Source organism: Schistocerca piceifrons, chromosome 5 (genome assembly GCF_021461385.2).
Source record: "Schistocerca piceifrons isolate TAMUIC-IGC-003096 chromosome 5, iqSchPice1.1, whole genome shotgun sequence".
In the NCBI taxonomy this organism is placed as follows: Eukaryota; Metazoa; Arthropoda; class Insecta; order Orthoptera; family Acrididae; genus Schistocerca; species Schistocerca piceifrons.
Genome location: NC_060142.1, coordinates 175,739,832 through 175,748,656, shown reverse-complemented (window position 1 = coordinate 175,748,656; position 8,825 = coordinate 175,739,832).

Sequence of the window (8,825 nt, the reverse complement as noted above, 5' to 3'; positions counted from 1 at the left end):
ATGGTTGCCTGTAGCTTTTCAGATCATACCGCAAGACCAGTTTAGTCTTCCACTATTAAATACAGAAATGAGGGGACACTCCTATCCATTATTTCGCTTCTGAAGATGTGTTTCACCTTCAAAAAGTTACCATGTACTCATCCATGGGTATTTCAGTCTTTTGTAAAGTTGTATTGCTGTATGATTGACAAAATTATAACGTGTGACTATTGAGTTATCGTAAAAAAATATGTGAAGGAGACTGGTTTCTCAATGGTGTTGCTGTGACTTTCTCTCATTTGGATAAAATCCTGTTGGCATCTACCCTTAGTGATATTGGCTTCCAGAAACTGATTGTGGTTGTTATCAGATTTTCTGATGAGATGTCTGATACAATGTAACATTCGTAGACCTTTAGGTAATATTGTCAGTAGTATAAGTCTGAAGCCTTTTGACAATGTGTGCTTTGTGGCGGTTTGTCCACGTGGTGGGTCAGAACGTAATGAGCGCTGGGGCTTTTGTCAACCAAACTGTAGTAAAAAGACATTTACTAATCCTTGTCAAGGGTATGTAATTTAAAAAATTCCTTAATTACCGTTTAATGTTTAAAAGAAAATTTTACCTTTTACACTAAGTTGCGTAAATAATGATTTAGGTTTTACGGTTTTTCTGCTCAAGCAGTTTCAGATAAATCATAATTATGTAAATGGTCATTAAGCTTCTACAGGTTTTTAGATAAGTAATTTCAGTTCTATTTAATTAGCAATTTCCATGAATTAATTATTTGAAATTTATTTGCTAAATATTCACTGGGACGTATAATCCGCAGAAGACGTACTCAGACGTGTCAGTCCGCTTTATGTCCCTCAACTTTCACTATATTATTATTATTATTATTATTATTATTACTATAATTGTTGGTTGTATGGAGCAATACCTGAAGAAATATCGTATACTAGAGCTAGGAAAACAGGGTAATTGAATTTTTATGCCTCTCACGAGTAGCAACGTTGTGTTGAACAATGACTAACAAAAACTATGTTTCTACAAGTCACGAATCTCTCTTTCTATTTCTATCTCTATCTCTCTCTTCATACACACACACACACACACACACACACACACACACACACACACACACACACACACACGGAAAGCCGACTGTTTGTCGATATCATGACTCAAATATTCATGTGCTATGTAAACTCTTTTGTGAACCATTGACTATAGATCATCATTCCGTTTCTCCAGAAGTGCTCTCAAAGTGCTCTGTGAATCTCTTCATCGTTGTCTACGTAAGGGTGTGCTCTGTGGATTAATATCCAGTGTCAAAAGATCAAAGTTTTATCTTCATCGCTCCATGTGTAAAAATACCACCAAAAACAGCCTATGAGAGGGTTCATATGCTCTGGAGACAATGGTCCACTTCGCTCACGTAAGTGTTTACAAGCGCTCTTCCACAGATATGTAATGTGGTAGAAATGGAAGATCGCTTACATGCTGCTAATATAACGAGGGATGCTGCTATGCAGAGCTCGGAGAAACATGATACAATGAGTCGCTAAACGTGTGGAGATGCGAGGAATTCTGCTCGGAAGTCTACGTGTTGTTGTAGTCTTCAGTCCGAAGACTGGTATGATGCAGATCTCCACGCTATTCTATTCTGTACAAGCCTCTTCATCAGTTCCTTTTGAACCTCCTTATTGTATCCATCTCTCGGTCTCCCTCTATAATTTCTGCTCCTACTATTTCCTCCAACTGGTGATCTCTTGATGTCTCTGAATCTGTCCTATCAATCGATCCCTTTTTTCAGTCAAGTTATGTCACGAAGCTCTTTTATCTCCAATTATATTCAGTGTCTCTTCATTGGTTACGTGGTGATTTACCCATCTAATTTGGAACATTCGTCTGAACACCGGGTTTCAAAAGCTTCTGTTGTCTTCCTGTCTGAACTGTTTGTCGTCCACGTTCTCTCCCATGCAAGGCTATACTCGAGACAAGTATTTTCAGAAGGCTTTCCTACATGTAAATCTGCTTTCGATGTCAACAAATTTATGTATTGCAGAAACGATTTTCTTGCCACTGGCAATCTCGTACATTTTATATCCTCCCTAAATCGGCCATCGTCAGTTGTTTTACTGCACAGATAGCAAAACTCGTCTACTACTTTTAGTATCTCGTTCCCTAATCAAATTCTCCCAGCATCTCCTAATTTAATTCGATTACATTACATTATGTTTGTTTTTCTTTTGTTGAAGTTTATTTTATATACTGCTTTCAACACACTTTCCATTCCGTTCAACTGCTTTTCCACGTCCATTCCTGTCTCTGACAGAATTACAGTGATATCTACAACGTCGAAGTTTCTATCTCTTATCCCTGTATTTTCATTCCTTCTTCAGATTTTATTTTGATTTCCTTTACTGCTTGCTCAATTTACAGCTCGAGTAACATCTGGGATAGGCTGCGACCCTGTCTCGTTCGCTTCTTCTCCACTGCCTTCATTTCATGTCCCTAGACTATATATGTTGTGTGGAGGCACGCTGACACGTTTTTAGCGTATTTAAAATATTAATGCCGGCCCCTGTTACAGAATGCAGTACGTTTAATGTCTCCAGACTGATAAAGTTTGTAGTTATTTCTATTCTGTGAGAGGGAATCTATTTTTAATTGGTAACTGACCAGAACTCAAACCTTGATGCTACACTTCTCTAAAGCGATTGCCTTAACCGCCTACGCCATCCGGACACGCTTCCCATCCTAAACAAATTCTCAACCTGTCACGAGCATGTAGCGCCCCCATCCATTGGTCCCATTGCTCGTAGCATTTGTAAGTCCAGCACGGGTTCGGAGGATATGGTCATCTGCACAAAAAGAGCCTATAGCCATCTTCGTACTATATATATATATATATATATATATATATATATATATATATATGTGTGTGTGTGTGTGTGTGTGTGTGTGTGTGTGTGTATGTGTTGCGACATTGATTCTGTCGCCATTGATTTAATTCGATACCTTAGGCAGCTGAAGTACTTACTTCTGTTAATAATGTATGCCATATGGCCCCTGTTAAGCCAATGGTGTCCATTCTATAGGACATCTCCAGTCCTGTGCGAATCGATTGCTTTTGTAAAATATTTTAATTGGGCTAAAATTCATATTCAGCTACTGTCATCATTTGTAAGAACACCGTTTGGATTTTACGTCCAACAACAGTCACCCTGCTTCAGATTTTCCGTGCAAAAATAGTCAGTCTTAAATAACTCTGGTTTGATAGTTCAAATCTCGCCAGCAGCTGTATCGGGCGTTGGTCGAAGATAAGTTTTAACCGTTTGAAAAAATTTTTCTTCGTTAGGATTTTAAGTGCAAAAAAACACGTTTTTCTGGAAGGTTCTGAATTGGATACTTCAGTCAGTACTTTAAACATGTACCAGTCAGTTAAAATTTATTATGATGGCTGGTAAATGAAGTCAAAACGATTTCTTTTATCCAATAATCATTATCTGATCTCGAGATACGATGGTCTAACATTGAGCTCTTTTAGGTCCATCCAATGTTACATGTATGGTGAGGGGTGTAAGAACAAATAGACACAAACTTATGTGCTTCTAGAGAGAGGGACGAATCTACAACAGGAAGTATCCGAGAGTGGGGATACATCTATAATATGAAGTATTCCATACTGCAGGCCACTACAAATGCCATTTTGGATAAAATGTGACACGTGTCATGTTACAAGACATATCATCATGTACCATGTTGCTTTACGTAACACGATTCTTTGTATTACATGACGTGGGTACTAACACTAACAAGTAAAAAAAGCGCGAATATGTCACAATGTTTTGATCTAAATGTCTTTGAAGCTGCCAGACAAGTCAAAAGCTGGTTCTCAACTTTTACATCCCTAACTCTGCTGAGGACATATTAGCCTTTTTTTGTGCTACATTCGGAGCATTTTTCACTCTCGGTTAATAATCTGTCAGAATTCTGTTTTTGACAAGATGTAAGAACGAAGATGGGAGCTTATGATACTTGCAAGCATGGCTCGCCTGAAGATGTACAGCAGATAACTAACCTCGTTACTGCTCTTTCACTGCTGCTGCCTCTACATGGAAACTACAGCAAAATTTGCGGTGGTTAGCTCATGGATTAATAACTAAAATTGAAGTAATAAATTCCGCGGTTGTTCTGGCATATAATCTGTAATCGACTGCATAATGTAAAAAACTTTCAGATCATTCCAAACAAGAAGTGGTCAGGCTAGTAAATTTTGCAGATACCGATTTAAGTACACTCCTGGAAATTGAAATAAGAACACCGTGAATTCATTGTCCCAGGAAGGGGAAACTTTATTGACACATTCCTGGGGTCAGATACATCACATGATCACACTGACAGAACCACAGGCACATAGACACAGGCAACAGAGCATGCACAATGTCGGCACTAGTACAGTGTATATCCACCTTTCGCAGCAATGCAGGCTGCTATTCTCCCATGGAGACGATCGTAGAGATGCTGGATGTAGTCCTGTGGAACGGCTTGCCATGCCATTTCCACCTGGCGCCTCAGTTGGACCAGCGTTCGTGCTGGACGTGCACACCGCGTGAGACGACGCTTCATCCAATCCCAAACATGCTCAATGGGGGACAGATCCGGAGATCTTGCTGGCCAGGGTAGTTGACTTACACCTTCTAGAGCACGTTGGGTGGCACGGGATACATGCGGACGTGCATTGTCCTGTTGGAACAGCAAGTTCCCTTGCCGGTCTAGGAATGGTAGAACGATGGGTTCGATGACGGTTTGGATGTACCGTGCACTATTCAGTGTCCCCTCGACGATCACCAGTGGTGTACGGCCAGTGTAGGAGATCGCTCCCCACACCATGATGCCGGGTGTTGGCCCTGTGTGCCTCGGTCGAATGCAGTCCTGATTGTGGCGCTCACCTGCACGGCGCCAAACACGCATACGACCATCATTGGCACCAAGGCAGAAGCGACTCTCATCGCTGAAGACGACACGTCTCCATTCGTCCCTCCATTCACGCCTGTCGCGACACCACTGGAGGCGGGCTGCACGATGTTGGGGCGTGAGCGGAAGACGGCCTAACGGTGTGCGGGACCGTAGCCCAGCTTCATGGAGACGGTTGCGAATGGTCCTCGCCGATACCCCAGGAGCAACAGTGTCCCTAATTTGCTGGGAAGTGGCGGTGCGGTCCCCTACGGCACTGCGTAGGATCCTACGGTCTTGGCGTGCATCCGTGCGTCGCTGCGGTCCGGTCCCTGGTCGACGGGCACGTGCACCTTCCGCCGACCACTGGCGACAACATCGATGTGCTGTGGAGACCTCACGCCCCACGTGTTGAGCAATTCGGCGGTACGTCCACCCAGCCTCCCGCATGCCCACTATACGCCCTCGCTCAAAGTCCGTCAACTGCACATACGGTTCACGTCCACGCTGTCGCGGCATGCTACCAGTGTTAAAGACTGCGATGGAGCTCCGTATGCCACGGCAAACTGGCTGACACTGACGGCGGCGGTGCACAAATGCTGCGCAGCTAGCGCCATTCGACGGCCAACACCACGGTTCCTGGTGTGTCCGCTGTGCCGTGCGTGTGATCATTGCTTGTACAGCCCTCTCGCAGTGTCCGGAGCAAGTATGGTGGGTCTGACACACCGGTGTCAATGTGTTCTTTTTTCCATTTCCAGGAGTGTATAACAGTGGAAGACCACACAATAGTACATCTGAATGGCAGATCGTCAGTTTATCAAGTTCGATTCCAAATGAACGATCGGAAGCCTGAGCCCTCACACTGTTTAATCTAATCTTTTAAGATAATTCACAGTTCTATGTACAGGACAACACTAGTCGGTCTTCACACGTAACCAGTTAATAGAACAGTAAAGTTCGCAGTCTCTTTTCAATTTTGCGTTACACAGTAAACAGCTTGGTTTGTTAATCAAATAAATCAACGTGCAAATGCGTTTTCGTAATGTGACAGCTACTGGTTCTAGATCGTTCTATGTGTTTTCGGTTACCTCTTCTCTTGGATATAAATTTTCTTGGTTGTAATTCTTCTGTTCTCTTTTGGTCTATTCCACTTGTGCTTTGCTCTTCCGTATCGATCTTGGGAATCAAATATTTCTCTCTATATGTTTGTTAATTATTGTAACAATATTGAAGCAATCGTTTTGCGTAGGTTCTGAGTTCCATTCGTCTCTCCTTTTAACTACGCCGGTCTCTATCTCAAATACACGGCTGTCTAAAATTAAAGCAACAAACAGCTATTTTCTCGTTCTGTGTCCAATTCGCGATATAGTCATGCGACTGTCAACAGATGTCAGTTCGATCGTGTTCTACACGGAAGATGGCATTCCGGTTAACGGCCAACCATGCCAACGATGACGTCAGGGCACCTATCAAACAGGGTGGTGTTTTTCAGGTAGTCCCACATCCACAACCGCTGTTTATACAGTCAAAGACGGTGCAGTTTGGCACAGAGAAGACATCTACCAGACTTTCTCCAGTGGAAGGCCATAGGAAGAATGGAAATAGGACAGTCGCAAACCGATGGCTTAATGTGAATGACACTGCTGTTTCTCGGATGTGGTGAAATTTTATAGAGGCTGGAGCTGTACCCCGAAGACCAGGACAAGGCAGACCACCTGTAATATGAGAGAGAGGAATGTTCTTTGGCCGTAAGGGCACGACGGTACCGACAACTGATATCTGACAGCAGCACCCACTGGACGTGTTGCATCGAGCCAAATGGTGTACAGAGGGCTTCGTCACAGTGGCCCTTAGTGTCGCAAACTTGCTGTATGCGTACCTCTAAGGCGTCAGCACAGAAGGGAACATCTAGAGTGGAGTTGTCAACATGCCACCAGGGCGGTCGAACATTGGGCCAATGTTCTTTTCACAAATGAGTCCCAACTCGTCTGGAGAGTGATTCTCGACGGATTCACATCTGAAGGAACACGATTTCGGGACCCAAACTGTTTGGAAAGAGACCGATATCGGGGAGGATCCCTAATGGTGTGGACAGAGGTTAAGTTGATAGCTTGAACATCTCTTCGTGCAGTTGTGCAGGTGATTCGCCAAGCTTTAACAGCTGTCAGGTATTGAGACGAGATCTTCGGATCTCAAGTGCGATTGTGAAGAGGTGCTGTGGGCCCAGACTTCGTACTGATGGACGATGATGCTCGACCTCAAAGAGTACGGGTTGATGTTTTCTTCAAATGGAAGATGCTGCACGCATGGGGTGACCTGTTCGCTCTCCCAATTTGAATCCCATAGATCATGTCTGTGATGCACTAGGGAGATGGGTTCCATCACGTCGTCATTCACCAACAAGTCTCTAAGACTTGCGAGCAGTTCTGCAGGAAGAATGGGCGTCATTGCCTCAACGTGAGATTGATGACATCTTTCACCATACGCCCCGTCGTTGTCAAACCTGTAATGTTGCCAGAGGTGGTCACAACGCATACTGAGGACATTAACCAGTTGTCAGAAATTGTGTGCGAATTAGTATATTTATTTGCATAAAAATTTTACCTGTTGACTTATTATAAGGAACTAGGCAAAACTGATTTCCTCCTGTTTATCAAAAACATTTCTCTTGAAAATATTTTGAGTCTAGCCTGCTCACTGAGAGGATTTTTAAAGAGCAGCGGTATTTTGACTTGAAGAAAAACGAAGAAATTTTTGTCTACCGGTATGCATGTTGCAGTTGCTTACATTCTGTATGCTTAATATGGTACTATTTTACTATCACATGTTTGTACTGTTTTGTGTAAAAGTAAAAGCAACCTTGCAAAATTTGCGATTGTTGCTTTAATTTTGCACACCAGCGTACTGTCCCTGAGCTCTTCCAACGTTCTCCACCTTGTCAGCGATCCCTTGCCCAACGATAGACGTATTTTCACTTCAAGCTAGTCGATCATAGGGAAAATCGATTGTAAAGCGCCGCTAGCACTACGTGAGTGACGTGTCAAGAGTTCGATTTCAGAGCCCGTCGAGTCGTAATGGAGCTGTGAAATACACGTCGTGTCGTGCCGGCTGAGTGAGTTCCCATCGCTGTGGATTGACCCTCAGGAAAACGTTACCGATTCGTGGCAAATGATATTTCTGACAAGTTTGTTTTAAAACTTTTAATGTGTGCCAATCATTGCGCGTTCACGTCAACTGCGCAAGCAACATATTGGATTGCAGTGAGGATTGTGTCTGTGTGTTCATCAGTGTTACAAAGTGTGACACAATACGAAAAATACTGACCTGGGATGAGGTTCACCGTAATTAAAAGTGTGAAATGAAAGTAGTGTCAGTTTCAAAACTGTGTTTCAGTCAAACAACGTAAAACATCTTGGCACCGGTTAAGGAAAAACCGTTTGTCATTGTGTTAGCATTACTGGGCTACCGCAAGCTGATTACAAACATCTCCCGAAACAGCTAAATCCGATTGGCACATATCTGCTCGATCACGTTCACATCAAGATTAAAGCTATGCTACTGTTTCAGATAATGAGACTCGACATCGTAGCAATTTGGAATGTTTCAACCTTCCACAACTATTACAACTGTTCTTATTTCCATAATTTTCCCCAGATTTATTCCATGCTTGCGCCCGACCACTGAAACACCTTAGAATCCTGCCACGGATAACCCGCTCATCATCTGTCACTTCCACATTAACAATTTTTTTTTACATAGATACCATGTTTATGACCAGGCGAAAGCTTCCAAAAATACTCATAGATTACATATAATTACAATGAAAAATAATATTACAAGTCAAACATTTTCTTTACATATTCACAAACATAACGGCTTGGTTCAAA